Raw genomic sequence first — 24,193 nt, forward strand, 5'->3', positions numbered from 1 at the left:
GTGTACCGCAAGTCTCTAGAGGAACGGAAGGTTCCAAATGATTGGAAAAGAGCACAGGTAGTTCCAGTTTTCAGGAAGGGTCGTCCAGCAGATGCGCAAAACCATAGGCCTACATCTCTGACATTCATCTGTTGTAGAATTTTAGAACATGTTTTTTGCTCGTGTATCATGTCATTTCTGGAAACCCAGAATCTACTCTGTAGGAATCAACATGGATTCCGGAAACAGCAATCGTGTGAGACCCAACTCGCTTTATTTGTTCATGAGACCCAGAAAATATTAGATACAGGCTCCCAGGTGGATGCAATTTTCCTTGATTTCCGGAAGGCGTTTGATACAGTTCCACGCTTTTGCCTGACAAACAAAGTAAGAGCCTACGGAGTATCAGACCAGTTGTATGGCTGGATTGAAGAGTTTTTAGCAAACAGAACACAGTATGTTGTTCTCAATGGAGAGACATCTACAGATGTTAAAGTAACCTCTGGCATGCCACAGGGAAGTGTTATGGGACCATTGCTTTTCACAATATATATAAATGACCTAGTAGATAGTGTCGGAAGTTCCATGCGGCTTTTTGCAAATGATGCTGTAGTATGCAGCGAAGTTGCAGCATTAGAAAATTGCAGCGAAATGCAGGAAGATCTGCAGCGGATAGGCACTTGGTGCAGGGAGTGGCAAATGATCCTTAACATAGACAAATGTAATGTACTGCGAATACATAGAAAGAAGGATCCTTTATTGTATGATTATATGAAAGCGGAACAAACACTGGTAGCAGTTACTTCTGTAAAATATCTGGGAGTATGCGTACGGAACAATTTGAAGTGGAATGATCATATAAAATTAATTGTTGGTAAGGCGGGTGCCAGGTTGAGATTCATTGGGAGAGTCCTTAGAAAATGTAGTCCATCAACAAAGGAGGTGGCTTACGAAACACTCGTTCAACCTACCGAATTTACTCGAATCTAAGCCGCACTCAAATCTAAGCCGCACCTGAAAAATGAGACTCGAAATAAAGGGAAAAAAATTCCCGAATCTAAGACGCATCTGACATTTGAGACTCAAAATTCAAGGGGAGAGAAAAGTTTTAGGCCGCATCTCCAAATCGAAACAAAGTTGGTCCATTGTAATATGAGATACAATTTAGGTTGAATGAATGACGATACAGCTACAGTAGTTTGGTTCGACTCGTAAGCAGTTAAGCTTTACCAGGTAGCCATTGCTATGCGTCGGGCACTCCGTCTGTATTTATACGGGTGCTCTTCCTTTTTCACATGCTTCGTCTGGTTTGAATCGATTGCTTATTTTGCTTTGATCTGATAAGTGCCGTTTTCTTTGTTATAGGTGTTTACGTCACTCTAAGCTGAAAATGCATTACTGTACTGTGTCATGCATTGTTTGTCGCATTCTGATAGTGCGCGTTTACGGCCTGTCGCCGCTCGCGGCGTGGCTTGCTTTTGTGCGCGCTACCGCGAAACAATGACAAGAGTCTGCTATTTGTTGTTACCCATACTGCTGCTTTCTTTGATAATGATCAACAAGAACCAAATAATAGACTGCGTATGATAGATGACGTTCTGAAAGAGAGTTAGGCGAAAATTTTTCTCCGTTTGAAAATCTTTGCAGCCGCTTCTTTAGTACATCAAATTCTGCACAGAAATTAGAGTCATCTTAGATTTAAAAATCTAGTCAGTTGCCGTGCTTCATTTCTGACTATTAGGCATAAGAATAATACGAATATAAACATGACATGATATGTATATTCTTCCGCGTTTGCTGTTGTCTCACTCTAGTTTCGTAGTTTATTAAGCAGACAGGATTTAAATCAGATAGCAGCAAACATGAAAGACTACATGGAAAAATGTTTATATTCGTATTATTCTTATGGTGAAGAGAATACTGCATGTGATTCACATTTCATTAGGTTCCTATTAGCAACCATCTCTTCTCACAGGTAGGAAAAAATTCAGAACATAGAGTTGGCCATATTGACAAACATCCCAAACAATCTTACCAGTCGGAATATCATAGTACATTGAAATTCTGCTACATTTGAAGATGAACAATACTTAATTTGTATTTACTTCATTGGATAATGTATGAAAATGCAGTGGTCGAAACTCGGGGCGGAGGAAAAAAGCTCGTCTTACACCTTTTTTTAAATTTATTTACTGACGCAGAGGTTTTGGTGTCAGTATTTATCTTTGTGCCTACAAAGCATGCCTGTGTAGCACTACATATATTCGACGGCAGAAGTTAGTTGTGGCGGCACCTGACATTTTCCAGAACTTCTGCTTGCTTTGCACTCGATTCTAAGCTGCAGGCGGTTTTTTGGATTACAAAAACCGGAAAAAAGTGCGGCTTAGATTCGAGTAAATACGGTATACTTGAGTATTGCTCATCAGTGTGGGTCCGTACCAGGTCGGGTTGACAGAGGAAATAGAGAAGATCCAAAGAAGAGCGGCGCATTTGATCACAGCTTTATTTGGTAAGCGTGATAGCGTTACGGAGATGTTTAGTAAACTCAAGTGGCAGACTCTGCATGAGAGGCGCTCTGCATCACATTGTAGCTTGCTGTCCAGGTTTTGAGAGAGTGCGTTTCTGGATGAGGTATCGAATATATTGCTTTCCCCTACTTATATCTCCCAAGGAGATCATGAAGGTAAAATTAGAGAGATTCGAGCGCGCACGGAGGCTTTCCGGCAGTCGTTCTTCCCGCGAACCATATGCGACTGGAACAGGAAAGGGAGGTAATGACAGCGACACGTAAAGTGCCCTCTGCCACACACCGCTGGGAGGCTTGCGGTGTATAAATGTAGATGTAGATATATGGTTGGTATTAAGAATGTGTATGTAATTCAGGAAACGGCTGACGTACATATTGACAATAAACAGATTAACAATGCTGAAATAAGGAGTTTGCAATTATTGCATGAAATTGTGACCAAAGTTGGTAATATATGTGACAGGCTGTCAGGATGAAAAAGAATGTAAAGCTTGTAAAACTGTTATTAAGTAAAATGAAACACAAGTACTAATATTGATCTAAACAATGTTGTGATGAAAGGTAGGTATGTATGAAACAGAGACAAAAAAGACTGTTATTAAATTATCAGTAGTAATTATGTCTGAAATTCTTGTGACAATGAAGTAAATAATATGCAGAAGGCAGTTTTTAACGTATATGCAATGTTTAAAGGAACTGTGTTTGTAAAATGTGGAATATTCAAACACTTTTTTCAGTAGAGTGCTGTATTTGCAACTGACTGGATTGGATAGGGGATTCACTGAACTTCAGTGAGCATGTTACTGGTCAGCAATGCCTCTTCAGAAGGGTGCCTCTGTACTTTATTTATCCAACCAGTAGACTGTAAGAGAATATGATCAACTTCTGCTATGCTATACTCAAGTCTATATAAAAATATTGTTATGTCAGTAATGGAATCCTGTTGTGTGTCATTTATGAGGCAGGAATCAAATGCTATGTCAATAGAAATTTTGTGAAAAATGTCTTTTTCATTTTTGGATTTGATAATAACGAAAATTTTGTGAAAAATAACAAATCTTTTGCAGCTTGATATTGTGTAAAATTACAGGTAACCCAAGGATGTAAAAGAATGAAGACTTTCTTAAAAAGCATTACTGAAAAAATTAAACACTAAAAGCAACAATGCAGAAAAAGCTAGATTGTTACCTACCATAAAGATGACACATTATGCTGCAAGCAGGTACAATTAAAAGACATTTACTCATAAGCTTTTGGCCATAACCTTCATCAGAAAAAGAAAGTGAAACACACACCATTCTTTCACACAAGCAAGCACATCTCACGCACACTTGACTGCCAGCTCGGGCAGCTCAGATCAGAACCAGGTCCAAACTGCTGGAGTTGGTGGTCATGTGTGCACTAGATGTGATTGTTTGTATGAATGAATGGCGTGCATTTCTCTTTTTTATTCTGATGAAGGCTGTGGCCTAAAGCTTATGTGTAAAGGTCTTTTAATGGTACTTGTCTGCAGCTTAATGTGTCATCTTTTAAGGTAAGGAGCAATCTATCTTTTCCTACATGTTGATATTTCAACCTAGAGTTTCCATTGTTAAATATGAAAAGCAATAGAAGATTGTACAGAAGCAGCAGAGGAAAGGTTTCAGACATATTTAATGCCATTTGTTGTCAGCTTGTTCAAATATTGCTAAAGTAATATTTTTGCCTTAAAGTGAAAATAAATTCATAGTGTGAAATGATCCTCATGGTGTAGCCCTTCAGGATTGAGTAAAGAGTAATATATTGTTTAAAGTGAAATAGTGTGTGAATTAACTTGTATGTGTCTGTTACAAAGAGAAAGTAAGCTTTATCTGTAACATTATGGTTTGTTGTTGTTAAGTATCACTCTGTACAGTCGTTTTTCTATAAGTGTGACAGAAAAGTCAATTGTTATTTAATAACATAGTAGTGAAGAAGTATTTAGTGAAGTAAAGTGGCAGTGAAGAACTGACAAAATACAATGAATCAATAAAGTAATAATGGAATTAATGAAGTAGTAATTGTGGATATATGAAGTATTGTGTAATGAGGTGACCCTGTCTTTGCGGTAGCTTATTTGTGATGGCACTTCTTCAGTCAACAAGTTTGTAAGGAAATAATGTAGTGATGTAACACACACTACTAATATGTAAAGTGTCACTAAATGCAAAGCATAATTTTTGCTGTAAAGAAACATCAGTACATTAAAAAGCAAAATTTGAGAGTTTTTTTTTTTTTTTTTTTTTTTTTTTTTTTTTTTTTTTTTTTTTTTTTAAATGTTGTGCCAATGTAGTTAATGTTGTGCCAATGTAGTGCATAATCAAGTTGCTACCTTCATGAAAGTAATGGTAATATTGAAGGAATATGCCAATTTATGTGAAAAAGGCTGAATGAAATTCTAATTTGTTGAACAGCTCATTAAATATATACAACAGTTAATTTTACTTTTAGGATACTATTATGCTTACCAGATTCTATAATTTCCATACATAATAATGATTTTCTGTGCTTTTAATTTCAAAGAATAATGGTGATTGAAACATATCTACAATTAACATATATGTGGGAAAAGTATAATGAACAGACATCCCGACAGGAACAAACAACAGGAATATTGTAGTTGCTGAACAAGTAAAGACTGAGTAAGTAATTTGCTTTGGTTTCAAGATCATTCAAATCTTATGGACATCTTCCATCCCCTTGGTTCAGACAATATTTCATTAAGTGGAATTTATTATAAGCCTATATATGTTCTGAATACTATTAATAATCATAGCTTTTTCAGGTTTTTGTAAAAATACATGGTATTTTAAAATGAATGTATGGGTTTTAAGACTTTGTAGCATTTATTACATTCAACTTACAATTATAAATAATACAAAAGGTAAAAGAGCAATTGAAACAGGTTTGTTTGTATACCAGCACACAAAGGGAAGAGTATGCAATGACCAAGAGTGACTGAAGAATGTCTTGAATGAGTGAGTCTTTCAAATGTAGCCCCAAGAAATCAATTCATAAGACCTGAAGTGTTTCAGGTTGGCTTGGCCTGCGTGGTGGTTTGTTACACTTCATCTCATACAAAAAACACTTAAATAAGTTGCCATCTGAATGCTCCTTGTATGTACAATTAATGTTGTTTACTGAATATTCAGTCACCGCTATGTATTATTAATCAGAGTCCATCTAGGCTGTGCCCTGAATCCACATGCTGTCTACCTCCATCTTGGCTCAGACTTCACCTACTTAACAGAGGGCAGACAAAGGTGCTGAATATTTACTTCTTGTTCTTATTCATTCCACCACATAATTAAGAAGTGAAAATGAATTCAACTTATTCTATTATCTTCAGACTTACAACTCATAACATGAAAAATGAGGATAGCTACCAACTTGTATACTGCCATTTGTACTACTTACATAACAGATCTAATATTGAACTTGATAATTAACAATTACAATACATTTATTATCTTTGACATTTTATGCTCTTAGACTTCATGGAGCTATTTCTTCCACAACGTCTGCTCCATGGAACTCCTATATCTCACCTCAGCAGATAGGGCCATCTGACTGCTATCTACTTCTGTATAGTCACTGGATCATTAGCTCTGGTGTCAGCACCTATGATTTAAAATGCCTGCCAACAGTGGGTTTCTCACCACTTATCAACTACTCTCAAGTCCCGAACATCTTTTCACTGACATACATACAGTGTGTTTGAAGAATAATTCCCTAGTTTGAATGTGTCCTAGAATCTGTACACAGTGATGTACACTATTCTAGTTTGTGGTGTTTGATTCATCAACTCTCCATGTTTGGTTCCCCTACAGTTGGCAGGTGTGCTTGACCTTCAGACTGCACCAGTGCTGTTTTTTTCCTCTGCTCCCTCAGTTCAGTCCAGGCATGTGTGCAGTGAAGTGTAGAGCAACTCAGCAACAATGTGTACTCCGCAACAGAAAGCACAGTGTGTTATTTGCCCTGTGAAAACTGAGTCAGTTATATCAGAGCAACATAATTTTAGACATCACGGTGAACCACCTACAGCAAAAACTATCCATCTATCCATCATTGGCTAAAGTTGTTCAAAGAAACTGGTAGTGTTTTGAAAGCAAAATCACCAAGTAGACCAAGAACTTCTGAAGATGTTGTTGAATAGATACATATTTTGTGTGCTTGGAGCCCAAAGAAGTCATTGGCCAGACGTAGTCTACAATTAGGAGTGCCTAAAGGTACTGTGTATGATGTATGTAAAAGACTTAAGTTGCATGCCTACAAATTGCAACTGTTACATGAAATAAAACCTGCAGATAAAATTGAAAGATATGAGTTTGCTGTTGACTTTCTACACAGAATTGATGATGATGTCAACTTTTTAAAAAAGATTCTCTTTTCTGATGAGGCTACATTTCTCATCAGTGGAACAGTTGATCATCATAACTGCAGAATTTGGGGGGCAGAGCATCCACATGAAGTTATTCAGAATTAGCGTGACTCCCAAAGTTAATGTCTGGTGTGGTTTGATGGAATATCATGTGATTGGTCCTTTCATTTTTGTAGAAAAAACAATAAATCTGGACATTTACTGGGACCTGTTTACAGAGTATGTCTATCTCCAAATGGACGATATTGAGGTGGAAAAGGAGCTTGTGTGTTTCCAACAAGACAGTTCCCCACATAATTACAGTAACCATGTCTGTGTGGCTCTTGACACTCGCTTTCCAGGAAGGTAGATAGGCAATACCTTGGCCACCACGAAGCCCAGACTTTTTGGGCCACATAAAAAAATATTGTGTACAGTGAAAAGGTCAGAGACATCAATCATTTACGGGAAAGAATTTTCACAGCAAGTGGGACAATTACATCTGAAATGTTGGTGAATACGTGACGAGAAGGAATATTGTCTTGATGTGTGCAGGGCAGCAAATGGATCCCACATTGATGTCTACTAACATTAAATAAAACTTGAAGGAATTCTCTTTCATGATATGTACTCAATGATGTAATTTTTCATTAATTTCCCCATTAAATTTATACATAAAACCAGGGTGTTCTTTTTCAAACACCCTGTATTTAAGGATGTGATACCTCTCATTCGAGGAGTGGAATGTATCACTATAGGTTAGCCATTGAATTAGCATTTCCAGTGACATATGTGTGGGGACTTTTAAGGAGACACAACTACATCCTTATCATTTACAGTTGTTACAAGCTCTAAAGACTACAAACTACAGTTTATGTGCCAACTTTGTAAATGACATGTTGCCCTGTGACAATGAAGATTCTCTAGATCGTGTCATCTTCAGTGATAAACCAACATTTCACCTACGTAGAAATGTGAACAAACATAATCTGCACATCTGGAGGTCAGTAAATCCCCACAAGACAGTACAACTGCTATGAGACTCCCCTAGATTAAATGTTTTTTGTGCAATATCCTTGCAGAAAGTTTATGGGTGCTTCACTTACAATGAAACAACTCGAACTGGTGTTTCTTATTTTGATGCACTAGAACTATAGCTCTTTCCTCAGTTGGAAGAAGCTGATCCAAAAAACATTACTTGACAGCAAAATGGTTCGCCACCTCACTGGCATAACTCAGTATGTGACTGGTTAAACAATGCTATGTCCAACCACTCAATTGTCTGCAAGGGACAGGGTGACAAAGCTCATTTTGCATGACCTCCACATTCACACACAGTTTGAAGCCATGCAATTTTTAACTTTGGAGGGTTCATAAAGGATTATGAGTAGATGCCTCTGCTACCAGCTGGCAGAGAACAGTTAATGGTAGCAGGCTTGGATGGACAAAAGCCTACAGCAGACACTATGTAGTTCAGCAATATAGTCCATTAAGCTTGTATGCTAAGAGAGTCTTGTAAAGCTTGCCTGTGTGTATCTCTCGACTAGGGTTATTAGTTTCCATTTTACAAATGTCTACATGAATCTATGTCTGTAGACACTTTCACTCGAACAAGTACTTGAACCTAATGGTTTGATTAGAGCATTTATTCTGGTAATTGACTGAAGAATCCAGTAAGCCTCATCTTTGAATGTTTTACACTTAGTGAAGTTATAAACTAGTGTCTGTGCTCCTCGCGTTCACTGTAAACACTTGAAGTAGCAATTAAAAGTAGACCAATAAATCAAACCCAGGGTTTCTCCTTATCATCACCACATCTACTTCCTTAGCCTGACATCCAAGTCATTCTATGTTGTCGCCAACCACAGAGCCCTCTCAGCTTGACGCCATCTCCATCTCATTCCCGTGTGAAGCCACTCCTGTGCCAAGAGTCAGATGACCTTAAACGCCGCATGACCTCCAGTCTGAGTGTGATCTGCTAAATAAGTTTATTGCAACACATGATGCGTTATGATAACATGGTGATATGAACATTTTGCAAACTATCACTGCACTGTCTGATACTGACTGACAACAGAAAACTACACAAATGGTACCTAGTAGTGCATTATATTGCCTGTTCCAGACACTTAAGCAGCAAGTTTGATTATATGTTCCCACAGATACCTAAGGAAATATCTATTTGGTAAATTAAAAGAAAGAAAAAATTATCAAATAAAAGACATGCACATACCTGAACAAGCTAACCTTAGAAGCCTTCTAATCTTGAATAACCATTCCCCAGCAGTCACAGATTTTGAAACCAAACACATGACTACCATAATTTCTTAAATGCTAAAAGCTTCACAGAAATGGCATAGAGGAAGCAAAGAAGAAGAACAATGATATATTCATGAGAGATGCCCATAATCAATGCAAAGTAACTGGGAATCTAGCAAGTGATCCCAGGGAAAATCCAACCTCCTTAAATGCTTGCAGTCCTGATAATTTTAATGACTACTTTATTAAACTTATAGAAAACTCTATGGCTGAAATACAAGATCAGTGTGTGGATCCTTTTGCAACCTTAATAAATATAGCATAATGCAAAATAGAAAAATGGAAGAAAATGAAATCTAATAATGCAGTGAAATTAGTGGGAAAGTACAAAGCTTCAGGCAGTGTCGATATTTATGGGATGTCCTGTACTATCCTTAAGAAAATTAGCACTGAAGTAGCTCAGCCATTAGTCGCAGTAATAAACAGTTGTTTATCCACAGGAGTGTATCTAGATTTCTTGAAACTGGCACGGACAGTAGCAGTTTACAAAAATAGATGCCCATGTTTAGTGTAAAGCCCAAGGCCAAACTCAAGTCATTCCAGTGCTAGCCAAAGTAATGGAACCTAGTATGAAAATTTGATTTTGTTTATTAAAAAGAAACAGTCCCTTCCTTGATCTGCAAAATGGTACCTGAAAGGGGAAGTTTGCAACTACTGCTATGGGGTAATTTATCAGCTTGTAAGGCTGTGCTATTAAAGTGAAAAAAAGCAGTAGGAGTTAACACTGAATTTTCTCCAAACTTTGTGTATCTGCTGATGAAGTACATTTGATCAAAAATGTATTCTATATTAAAATGTTTAATTTGTTCAAATTAGTTGTAATACTGCATATTCTATGTATTGTGATTTATTAATATTGCAAATTTATGTAGTCTGCCCAGTGAGAGCTGGTGAATGATGCAGATCTGGTTATAAATGATCACCACCCCACCACTCACTGAATAAAGGAGACATTGAGGAACCTTTTTGGCAAATCCCTTCAATGGAGAACTAGAAACATAGAGAGATCATATGCATGCAGTCTTGCAGCCTGACTAGACCCAATTGGATAACCCTGTGTTTCAAATCTATTTTTTCCTCCAAAATGAACAGGAATTGATATGTACCATCTTAGTCTAATAATGACACATATCTTTGACTTGTATAAACCCTCAAAATTGATTACAAAACTACAGTATACCCTTTCCTCCCTCCAACCTCTGAACAAACTTGCCAAGCCAATCAATGGGGAACCTACAATTTAACATGGAGACTGAACCACAATGCAATGTACTATTTTTGATATACACAAATCACTACCAGATGTGAAAGAAGCAATAAGGGGGGCATGCGCAAGAAAATGACCAAAAATTTGAAAAAAATTTTCTTGGTCTGTAGAAAAGAGCATTTCATGTGGATTTCAAAAATGTATAGTTTATGGGCATTATCATTTTCCGTTCATTCTAAAATTGAGGTTGAACATAATGTTGCACACGGACCATGCCCATCTGTCAGTTTGAAGTGCGTCAGAATACGTGATGCATTATTTTGTTCTTCCGTTTTTTCTGTCGTTAGTCATGGATCATGAACACAGGTTTATTCTAGAAGGCACTGACTCCCAGAACCAAAGTACAGGCATGTTTAGAAGGCTATGGTTCGAGTGTAAACAAAGATCTGAGAATATATGATTTTGGAATTTCTTACAAGTGTGGTTATGTAGTTATTGTGTGTTGTTTTGTTGCTGTGTGTATTTCTGAGTGTGCATTTCCTGTGCTACAAATGCTGAGAATAAAGAAATTTAGACCCAAACGAAAGTTTCACGGCAACCAGTTCCAAACACAATGGAATAATATACACCAGTTGCTTCAAAAGTGGCCCGCAGAAACTGTGTCTACAGGCAGTACTTCTAGACATAAACTTTTGCTTTCCGAATGTAATAAGAAAAAGCCTAGTAGTATTGTGAGCAGCAATAATGACGGAAATGTTATTGTGAACCTAAATATGCTGTCAAGACTTTTGAAGGGTGCAATTGTGAAGATAGTATTGACATTTCTGAGGACATTTCAGCAAGGAAGGGTCTTACAGGTCGGTTAGTGATTGCCTGTAACTCGTGTAAGGTGCACATTAATACTATGACATTGCCAGTAACTGATAGTCGACATTACAGTGTAAATATTCAGCTTGCTTATGCAATGTGATGTATTGGAAGGAGAAGGAGAGCTGCCCAGACTTTTTGTGCAGTGACGGCTTTGCCTCCACCTCCACTGAGGTTTGACAGATACAATAAATTAATACATTCTGCTTTATGTGATGTAAGTGAACATTCAATGAAAAGAGCAGCAGAAAAAGCAGTAGCCTTGTCTGAGTATAGACACTGTAGGAGCATTTGATGGATCTTGGCAGAAGAGAGGTCACACTTCTCTGAATGGGGATTTAACTGACACATTTATTGAAACTGGCAAGATAGTAGATTATGAAAGTCTAACAAAGTATTGCCAGGGTTGTTCAAGTAAATTTATTGGCCCTCATGTTTATGTAAAGAACTTTGATGGCCCCAGTGGAAACATGGAAACGAAAGGCATTTTAAACATTTTCAGAAGATCAGAGGTCTGTCGTGGTGTGAGGTATGTAGGCTACCTTGGGGATAGAGACTGTAAAGGACACACTACTGATGTTAATGACAGACCATATGGGGACACTCTGATAGAGAAACTTGAATGTGTTGGGCATGTACAAACAAGAATGGGAGCTCAGTTGAGAAAATTATGTAAAGACTTCAGTGGAAGAAAACTGTCAGGCGGAAAACACATAGGTGGTCCAGGTCATCTTACAAAAAGTGAAATTGATTCTTTGACACAATATTATGGACTAGCAATATGGAGAAATGTAGAAGATTTGGAGAATATGAGATGAGCTGTTTGGGCAATATGGTTTCACAGAGTGTCAACAGATGAAATCCCACAGCAGGGTTTGAGTCCAAAAGGGGAAGATTTGTGGTGCAAGTACTGGTTGAGTAATGATACACACATACAATACACCCACAAGCATTCCTTAACACATGCTGTAATGGAGGCAATTAGGCTTATATATAGGGATCTGGCAAATAAAAATCTACTTAGGAAATGTATGCATTGTCTCTCACAGAATGCAAATGAAAGCTTCAACAGCTGTATATGGGAGAGAATACCCAAAACTGTATTTGTTGGGCTGACAGTAGCGAAGATTGGTGTAATGGATGCAATAATAACATTCAATGATGGTTCAATTTCAAGGATCAATGTTATGAAGAAACTGAACATCCAGAAGGGAAGGAATACGGCTTCAGCTCTAACTGCTATTGATAAGCAGCGGGTAACTGAAGCAGAGACAGCTGTAGAAGCTGCTACCAAAGAGTCATGGGTAAAGAAAACAAAGAAGAGAAAGAGTATGGAGGATAAGGAAACAGAATAATATGAGTATACAGGTGGAATGTTCTAAATGAGAATAGTGGTAAGTTAATAAATCCGTAAATTTTCCTTTGCAATTTACCGAAAACCTGAATTTTCATCATTCAGGTACACTTTTTTGCTAAATGACTGAAGTTAAACTCACAAAAATTGGTACAGTTATTTAGAAAGACCTCCTCTACCTCCCTTGCCTACTATTTCCTGAAAAATTTATAACATGATGATGATGTTGGTGATATTTGTGCTACATTTTTAAATCCTTTTGTTGTAGTACAATAAATTACTTGTCTTTTTCACAGATCAGCATCAGGGAGGGAAACTGGAGGCATAAAACACTTATGTGAATGTTGTCTGTACTCTGACTCTTTATCCAAGCTGTGCAGTCAGTGTTTTCAAAGAAAATGGTACCGCAGTGAAATAGTGTTCCATTTTTTATGCTATTATAAATATTGTTGTCAGAACATAAATATAATAAATACCTCAATGATTTTTTGGGAAATGCTTTGACTAATGACCTTAATCGTGTGTAAAAATTTTGAGCTATCTCTCATTAATAGATCAGTTGCACTATGAGTGTAAAGATAATGCTAAGAATTCAGCTTGTTCAGGGGCATGTCCCCTTAAGTGACATAAGAGATTCTAGGATCAACTGAAGATTGAATGGTGAACAACTGCGTTTGCAGTTGGACCCTTAGCCACTAAGTCTTTGTACATGTAGGGGGGTGTGCAAGAATTAACTTCCTATTAAAAATTGTTTATAACATTTTTATTTCTTAACTAATCTTCATGAAACAAAAAACATTTTTTTTCCTTACAATAGCAGAATTTATTACATTGTATCTCATTTATGTCATCTCAAAGGCAGACCACAGCGCAACATCTAACCTTGCATGACTGAGCTCAGCATGCAATCCGGTATGAAGTATGGCAATCCATGGTGCAAGTACAGAGGTGATGGCACAGTGCAAAAAAAGGTCTTCTGTCTCAGTAGATATAAAGATCATAAGGAACTGCCACTCAAAAACAATGCATACAGGTTCGGTATAGGATGTCATGAGAAGCAGTCGACCATTGATGTCCAGGATGGAGAAAAATGAGCAGATGGTTCGCGAAATGTTCACTCGAAGCCCCAGAAATCACAAAGGCAGGCACCTTGCAAAAGTGGTTTAATGTAACATACAATCTGAACACCGCTGAAGAAAGAGTTGAATTTCCTCCCATGAAAACCACATTACTGCCAGGAATTATTGCCAGAAAACTGTGATCGGGGAGATGATGCTTGCTTGGTATGAAGAATTATGTCTGATATTTTTGATAATATCCTACGATCAAATGATGCCATGTTTCATAGTGAAGGGTTTATCAACTGGCACATTTGTTATTATTAGGCAGCAGAGGCTCTGAGGGTGGTTGCTGAAAAGAGCCAACATCGCCCTAAGGTATGAAACCCATGAAAGCTGTGGGTCCGTATCTCTTTCAAGATATAATGAATGCAGAAAAGTATCTTGATATCCTTCAAAATTGTGTTCATGGTATTGAATCCACATGGGACAATTGTAATGACCTGATGCTTATGCAAGTTGGGGCCCTGCTTCACTCTGCATATCCTGTCCACATAGGGCTTGACAACCATTTGTTTGGCTGTGGTTTGGGATGACATGGCCCTCTTGAATGGCCAGCAAGGAGTCCTAACCCAGCACCTTGCAATTTCTTTCTCTGGGGTGAGCAAAAGAGGAAGTTTATCACACAAAACCAAAAACTCTTGATGAACTGGAGGAGCAAATTTGCCAAATTGAAATGTACCACTGGACTATCTGCAGAAGTCTATTGCAAACATCCGCATATGTTTATGGAAATTGCTAGATAATCATGGATGTCTAACACTTGAAAAGCTCTCTGGAAGCATAGTTCCATTTGAGTTATAAACACATTTCAATACGGAATTAATTCTTGTTCACCTTAAATAAAATGTGAGCTTGAGCAGTGTAATTTTTTAAATGAGATGCTCACATTAATTCATTCCTAGGAATACCATCTAAAATTGTCTCATACCCTTTGTTCTTAGGTTCGCAAAATCTATCTTTTACAAAGTAGTTAGGACAGTAAACATCATCTAATATTATAATTCTGACTTTATTTAAATGAAAGTAATTTAAGTAAAGTGATAAAATAAAATTTATTTGATCATTGTAATTACTTGTAAAATGTTCAAATGTAAAGGAAATCCATGGGGGAGGGGAGGGGGGGGCAGCAACCTGTTTTAATGCAGGACATTTGATGTCTTCCTACTTTGATCTTTTATATTTTCAAATGGCTCTGAGCACTATGGGACTTAACATCTGAGGTCATCTGTCCCCTAGAACTTAGAACTAATGAAACCTAACTAACCTAAGGACATCACACACATCCATGCTCGAGGCAGGATTCGAACCTGCGACCGTAGCAGTCACGAGGTTCCGGACTGAAGCACCTAGAACCGCTCGGCCACCACGGCCGGCTTATATTTTCCACCCAGCATCTTCCCTCCTTTCCAGTTTTATTCATGGACCTGTGTTTTATTCTACCTTTTCAACTTCACTTCACTATTCCTATACATTTGGTTTTAGAGCTTCAATTAATAAACATTTCATCAGAAGCTCTTTCTGATCTTTTGTATGTTGAATGAAGTTCCCTCTCTCCAGTTTCAGAAAATGCTTATAATATAACAGATAGGCATATTCTACGCAAGTAAAAGTCATCATGGTTGTTTGCTTTTACTGCTGGATAAATAATATTAAATTATGCTATCATAAACATTTAATGCTAATTATTACTTCATTTTTGATGGATCTGTCCTCAAGATCTGGTGGTATTGTTGATGTAAAGGAAATGCCACTCTTCACCTGCTTGGAATCAGACAGAATTTCACATGAGTCACTGGGTGCTGTAAAGTTCATAAAGCTTTCCTGCAATGCCTTCACTGTTCCCTCTTCATTCAGGTAATTCTGCAGAATGATGTTCCGAGACAATATGTCATTCAGCACATAAAAATTGTAATCTTCAGCTTTAATTTCATCAATGCAGGTCTCACTGTCACTTGAAGAGTTGATTTTCTCTTTAACATCAGCCATCAAAATATACAGGATATCTTAAATGAAGGTGAGTCTCTATAATGAAAAGCAAAAAAGTTTATTTATTAGGTGATGACATAGATGTAACCACAATAAAAATGTAAAACATAGTTTCAGCAAACTAATTTCTAAAAATGTTACTCTCTGAAAGCATTGGAATTAGTTCCTCCTGTGATGACATTCGTTTGAAATGCCAAGACTAATAACTGACCATGAGTTTTTAAAATACAGAAGTTTAAAGAAATGTTTACTAAAAAAAAGAATTCCAGTAATAACACCAGATGGAACATACAGTATAGTACAAAGATAGACAATTGCACAGCACACTACAGAAGAGGTGACAAACAATGGCCAGGCACAAAACTAAGTGCCAGCTAAGTGTAAACATAGACAAATTTGTTAAGCAAAAGTTCTGAATGTAGTTCTTACACTTCATTCCTGTGTCTCCTCCCATGTGGTAAGTGAAATTCTTGCCTTCTACAGTTGACAGCAGTTTCAAAACACAAGCAGATTGAAATTTCATTATTTAAATGAGAGTTCTGATGAATATGAAAACAAGACTTCTGAAGCAGAAGTTGAATTGCCTAAAGTTTATAATGCAGAATTGCAGTGGCAATCTAAATCCATTACATTCAATAAGCTGCAGATGAAATGTTCTTAGAATCAGAATCCGATTGGAGGGTGAACAATTCTTATTTTATACAGTTCAAGATGATTTGGGACTCACATGTGACACAACATCATCAGCTGATACTTAATGAATTTTATAACAGTACATTAATACATAGATTTTACACTACGGTCAGAAATGATAAAAAATATACACTGACTGACATCTAAATATGTTGTTAAATAAAACATATGACTGAAATTTATCAACACAAGATAAAAACAAAACAGAGTCTAGAAAAATAGCAAATACTGAGTATAAAAAAGTGTCACACACTTTGCAGACCCTATTGAATCAATCTGAAATGCTTAAAGTTGTTTTTATTTAAAACCAAAATGAACTTATTTCAGTTCAAATACAAATTTTCCTTACATTTTTGCTTTTTTTATAGTGTTTCTCCAGTCACATTGTTCCTTTACTTAGAAAGAGGATTTCCAAAATAGTTATAACAGTTAAATAGAAAAGCAACATATATCCAAAATTTTTCAGAAAGAAAAAATAAACTCATAAAAATTTCCATAAAAATCTATTGGCTTTGCGATGATAGCATGACATTAAACACCACTACCTATTTTTTGCCTACGGTTAAAGCATCTGTCATTAGGTCATCATTTGCATTTGCTTAGTGTCACTGCAGTTGTGTAAATAAATAAATAAAAATAAATGTAGTTATGTGTCACTGCCCCTTCATGTCTTAGCAACAGTTAGGTTAAACACCTGCCAAGACCAACAGGAAAGGGTGAAAATGTACTCATCATTGGAAATGCTTGTTTTTATTAGTCACACAGTGAAAAATTCCTTGGAAGCTGACATACCTAATGGCTCAAGTTCAATTCCTGGTTGGATTGGAGATTTTCTCCACTCAGGGACTGGGTGTTGTGTTGTCCTTATCATCATCATTTCATCCCTATCGACACGCAAGTCGCCAAAGTGGCATCGACTCAAAAGACTTGCACCAGGCAAATGGTCTACCCGACAGGAGGCCCTAGCCACACAGCATTAGTGTGGTGTACTATGACTTGTCATGGGACATAATTGCGGGCATAACTTCTTATGGCCTGAAATCACTAGCAACTGAGGCAACAAGAATTTGTATTCATCATCACAGTTGATATTGGGTAGTTATGTTTTCATAAAGAATCATTTAACATCAAAGCTTACCATTAACCATTAAGTATATTCCCCCCTCACCCCAACATACAACAACTTCCTAAAATTATTGCCTCATACAGGAACAGTTTTAAGGCCAGCTCTGTCATATTCATATTTTGACTCAAACTATGATGTGAGTTTCTGGGATCAATGTCATCAGCAGCAGAAACATCAGCATCACCAGTATCATCCAAAACAGTAGCGCTATTAGTACCAGAACCAGCAGCTGAAACCTTACCCCATGCAACAGAAGCAATAACTTGTCCCACAAGCAATAGAAAAGTAACACAGCTTTTTATGGTGAGCCACACAAGAGAAAAACCATCCAAGCAACGTGAAACATTTCTCTCATGTATTCAAAATGAGCCTCTAGTGCTTCAAGCAGAACCAACAACTAGTGTACTGAGAAAAATTGCTCCAGACAAAAATCACACAAATGCAATGTCAAACAAGATCCAAACATTGTCTGTATTTCAGCAAAATGTAAGAGACCTGGCAATAAAATAGACTAACTGCAAACACATTTAAGAGATAAATTACACAAACGCCAAGTCCACATAGGAATATCAATAATACACCACAGTTTGAGTGAAACTCTAAGACATGTGATCACAATGGAATTTATTCCACCAATTACGGACATGATGCTACACAAATGATAAGCATTAGAGATTTGTACATGCATTTTAACTGTGGAAATTCAGTATGGACTAGTGCTGCCTTGTGCTGCAATCAGAAATGCTAGAAGTCATGGCATGGAATTAAAGAATGCCTGAATATGCTGCTGTGGAATACTCGCATGTACCAGGCAATGGCACCCCAAGCCACCACACTTGGTGTTTGTCTGCTGTGCTGCTCAAGAATACAGTCTCTCTGATAGTGTTCCCTAAGGTGGCATTGAACATGCTTGTGGCCATTACTGTAGGAAAAGCTGAAGTTAGACTCATCCAAAAATATGACATTTTGCCACTCATCATGCCAGTGTTGGTGTTCACATGCCAATTGCAGTCTGCGGTGGGTTCTAGTAAATGGAAGCTGACAATGCCATGCATGCCACTAGTCCAGTCTGCAGAAGACAGCATCAAACTGTTGATACAGACATATCCTCACCCATTACAATGTTCCAACATAACACCAAAATTGTGGATGAAACATTTTGGCCATTTCAGCCAAGTGAACAAGATGGCAGTGATCATCCACTGTGGTCACATTTTAACATCCAGTACCCTGTTGGCATTGTGTATGGCCCTCTTGCCTCCACTGGCTCCACATATGCCTCACCATTGAAGCAGCACGACCAGTATGAGCTGGTATGATGACTCTGCACTGACTGAGTGCTGCATAACACCAACATGTCTGGTCATGCAAAATAGGGCTCTGTTGGGCATACATGTATGCCACCTCATTCTGCCTCGTCCAAATGCACCCACCTGCCACGTTTTCACCATGTGATGTCAGTGAGGCATATTGGCACTTGGTTAGATGTTTCCACCCAGTATGAAGGCTCTGCACTGACTGAATGTTGTGCAACACTGAACTGTCTGGTCACACAAAACAGGGTTCTGTTGGGCCTATGTGCAAACAGCCTCTCTTCCATTTAAATCACTTATTATAGTTCTACTTTTCTACACTTCATCTTATAATGGTGCACTACAGACCATTGCTTCTGAGTGTTTCACTTTTAACAAACAGTAGTATATCATGAAAATGATAGACAACTACTCACCATAAAGATCACATGTTGAGCTGCAGACAGGCACAATAGAAAGACTGTTACACATTTAGCTTCCAGCCAAAGCACTCTTCAGAAAAGAAAAAGGCACATGTATTTACACAAGCAAGCATACCTCACACACACACAATTGTTCTCTCTGAATCTCTCTTAAATTGAATCCCATGCCGTTCACCAAGGGGAAGAGCTCTCCAAACACCGCCTCCTTAAGTTCTCCAACATGCTGACATCCTATTGCCACCTTGTGGCACCACTATCCAACCCCTATCCTGCTCACAGTGTTCCTCTTCATCAACCCCTCATAGCAACCATAGCTCACTGTTTCAACTAGCCACATCCCCCAAAATGCCCTACCAATTTCCATTAAATCCAGAACCTAAACATTCCTGGAAAAATGTTGTTAACCTTTCCACCAAAATTCTCAAACCCACAGAAGTTTCAGTCCTATCCAAAGGTCTCATCTTCAGGTTTACACCCAAATTTAACCATCCTGGACTTGTCAAAGACCTGCTCTCCTTCTCTGGATCCATGCAATGCAAGTACTTCTTTTCCACCAATCCCTCCAACCAAAGCCAATCTAATCTCAACATTGAACCCTGCCTCTCCCAGCTCATACCACCACCCAACTGTGATTCTCCCATCTAACCAATCATGGTCACTTGCCAGAAATTCCTTACCTCCTACTTGGCTCACCAGTCTCCACCTGGTCCCTTTGTAAGAATATTAATCTATCAGCAGAAGAAAGATCAACCATACACAGACTCAAAACATATCCTAACCTAATCATCCTACCTTCAGACAAAGGTTTCACCGCTGTTATGAATCACAGTGACTAACTGGTGGAAGACCTCTGCCAATTGTCTGGCACCACCACCTGTAAATTCTATCAGAATCATCCCATCCCAGAAGTTCAATGTAAACTACAATTAATGCATAAAGCCTTAGGTCCTTCCCAGAACCTCTCCCATGAATCCATTTCCCTCTTCACCCTAATGACACATCCACTTTCTACGTGCTCACCAAAATCCACAACCCAATAATTCTGTAACATCTCATTTTAGCTAGTTATTGTTCCCCCACTGAAGGAATTTCAGCTCTCATTGACCAACTGCCCAAAATCTTGCCTCCCATATCAATGATAGCAACCACTACCTTCACCGCACTTCACCATCCTCACCCCCGTATCTCCTGGATCCCTACCTGTCACTGCAGACATTACTTCCATATACCCCAACATCCCTCATGCCTGTTGTCTTGCTACTATTAAACACTACCTCTCCCAAATGGAAAATGAGCATATGGCATTGTGGGCCAGGTGTCCCCCATTTGGGGAAGTTCGGCCACCGAGGGCAAGTACTTATTGCATTTGACACCACATTGGGCCACTTGTGTGTCAGAGATGCGGATGAAATAATGATGAGGACTATACAACATCCAGTCCTTGAGTGGAGAAAATCTCCTATCCCAGCCGGGAATCGAACCCGGGCCCCTTGACGTGGCATTCCACTGCGCTGACCACTCAGCTAACAGGGGCAGACACTACCTCTCCCAATGACCTTGGTTCAAATGGCTCTGAGCACTATGGGACTCAACTTCTGAGGTCATTAGTCCCCTAGAACTTAGAACTAGTTAAACCTAACTAACCTAAGGACATCACACACATCCATGCCCGAGGCAGGATTCGAACCTGCGACCATAGCGGTCTCGCGGTTCCAAACTGCAGTGGCTAGAACTGCACGGTCACTTCGGCTGGCTTCTGACCTTCAGACTCCAAACCCAGTACCTCATTCCTCATACATCTTATTAACTTTATGTTAAATCACCTACTTCTCCTTTGAAGGGAAGATACACAAACAAATTCATGGCATAGTCGTTGGCACCAGCATGACACTCTCCTATGTCAGACTGTTTATAGGCTACCTAGGCTAGGAAGGTATCCTTCTCTACCACATTCCTCCACAACTTCAACACCTTTTCTCCCATCTGCTACACCAGGTCCTCTTCAACATAGTATGCCATCTTCCTGGGCACTGAGCTCCTCTTCTCTGATGGCTGCATCCACACCTCTGTCCACATTAAACCCACCAACCACCAACAGTAGCTGCATTTTGACAGTTGTCATCCCTTCCACACAAAAATATCCCTTCCATACAACCTGGCTACCTATGGACAGTGTATCTCCAGTCAGAGGAACTCCCTTGTCCAGTATGCTGAAGGCCTCACAGAAATGTCCACAGACAGGGACTACCCCCAGACCTAGTCCACAAGCGAACACATTTCCCATAGCATATCCCCACACAGCCCCAATCCTTCCACCATCCCATAGAACTAGGTGCAAAGGAGCACCCCATTTGTCACACAAAACCTGTTTTATTTATTTATTTATTTATTTACATTTTCTTTGTGTGGAGCCATCATAATGATGGCGTTTGCAAATGTCAGACTTAATACTATGGTTGTATTTATACTTATAAAATACACTATATTCTGTAGCTGTTGCTTCTTATGTGTATTTTTTACATTTATCACATTACAACTGATATGCTAATGCCTCATGTTACAATCACTATCTTAAAATTCATTGAAAGAATATGAACATTTTTCTATTAGAAAAGATTTTAATTTTGTTTTAAAAACATTTCCTGTGTACGTTCTTAGAGAGTTTGGTAGCTTGTTATACCAAATCAAACCACTGATATATGGACTTCTATCAGTCATTTTTAACGTTGTTCTGTTATGGAAATAGTTACACTTTGTTCTAGTGTTGTGATCGTGTACATCACTGCCCTTGATAGCTTCTGTTGGTTGACTTATAAAAAATACAACTATTTTGAAGATCTACAGAGAATATATTGTCAGATATTCGTGCTGCACAAACACTTCACGACATGAATCTCTATGTCCCATCCCATGTATAAGTCTTATTGCTCTTTTCTGTAGTAGTAGTATTCTTTTTAAATGTACATCATCTGCACAGCCCCATAGTTCAATTCCGTAATTGAGAAAGGGGTAAAGTGTTCCATAATATACTAATTTCAGTGCTTGGCTAGGAACTATCTTTGCGAGCTGGCTGAGGAGATATATGGCACTACTGACTTTTCCGCATACGAAATTAATGTGCTATGTCCACCGCAAATTTTCATCAACATATACACCCAGGAATTTACAGTTACCATTTTCTGTTGCAGAGATATTACACACACTATTCATATCGTTGTGATGAGAACTGCCTGTTTTAAATGTCAGTAGTTGAGATTTGGTGACATTCACCTTGAGTCCCTGATCATTGAAGTATTTTATTACTTCTGTTACACCACTAGTAGCAAGAGATTCTAGCTCTTTAGATTCGCTCCCATAGACCAACTAGGACAACTGAACCACATCCTTTGTCAGAGCTTTGATTATCTATCATCATGTCCTGAATTGAGGGTCATACTACCCAAGATCCTTCCCACAACTCCTGATGCCTGTGCAATCTACACCCAACCATCTCCATCCGTGTGCCACCATATGCCACTCCCAATCCTGACCCATTGCTACAGGATCATATCACTGTGGAAGATCCAGGTGAAGACCTGTCCAATTTATGCAATCACCACTTCCTGTTCTAGTCCTCTCATAGGTTTACCCTACACCATCAGATGCTGGGACACTTGTGAAAGCAGCCACATTATACAAATGGGCTCTCATTAAACTTTGACAAAACACAGTATATACAGTTCCACACAGTAAATGGAATGACACCAGTAATAAATATAGACTTCAATCAGAAATTGGTAGCTAAGGTAGAATATTCAAAATTTCTAGGTGTATGCACTGATGAGGGGTTGACCTGGAAAAAACACACTGAGGATCTGCTGAAACGTTTGAATTCAGCTACTTATGCTATTAGGGTCATTGCAAATTTTGGCGATATACATCTCAGTAAATTAGCTTACCATGCCTATTTTCATTCTCTGCTTTCATATGGCATCATATTCTGGGGTAATTTATCACTGAGTGAAAGAGTGTTCATTGCACAAAAGCGTGTAATCAGAATAATTGCTGGAGCTCTTCCAAGATCATCCTGCAGACACTTATTTAAAGAGCTAGGGATCTTCACTGTAGCCTCACAATATATATATATTCACTTATGAAATTTGTTATTAACAATCCGAACGAATTCAAAAGTAATAGCAGTTTACATGGCTACAAGACTAGGAGAAAGGATGATCTTTGCTACTCAAGGTTAAATCTAACTTTGGCTCAGAAGGAGGTAAATTATGCTGCCTCAAAAGTCTTTGGTCACTTACCTAATAGCATCAAAAGTCTGACAGATAGCCATATAGCATTTAAAAGGAAATTAAAAGAATTTCTTAATGGCAACTCCTTCTACTCATTAAGTTGAATTTTTGGTTATAGTAAGTGGGTATTTTCCCCAACCCCCACAAAAAAGTGTCATGTAATATTTTGTGTAATGTAACATCTTGTATAGACACCTTTTATTAACCTGACACGTTCCACATCATTACAAAGTGTCGTATTCATAATCTATGGAACAAGTACTAATCTAATCTCTAATCTAATTATCTACCAACTCTGTTGTAATCACTACACAGCTTTTTATATTGGTATCACTACCAACCAGCTGTCCACCAGGAGAAACTAATCTCTGGGATATACCATACAAGATAGCCTGTGAGAAAATTCAATCACCAACGGCCTTATCCATGCTCAAAAGGAATGATAGGATGGTAACAAAGTTCCGAACACTCAGCTGCCCTTTTAATGTGATCACTGCTTTTTGACTGTTGTGGATAAGTAGATGAGACAAAAGATCAGTGTAGGTTTATGAAAAATGTTATAGGAAGACTATAGAAACAATAAATTTTTGCACCCTTTCATGCATGATGATATTAGGC

This window comes from Schistocerca piceifrons, chromosome 5 (assembly GCF_021461385.2).
Source record: "Schistocerca piceifrons isolate TAMUIC-IGC-003096 chromosome 5, iqSchPice1.1, whole genome shotgun sequence".
Classification (NCBI taxonomy): Eukaryota; Metazoa; Arthropoda; class Insecta; order Orthoptera; family Acrididae; genus Schistocerca; species Schistocerca piceifrons.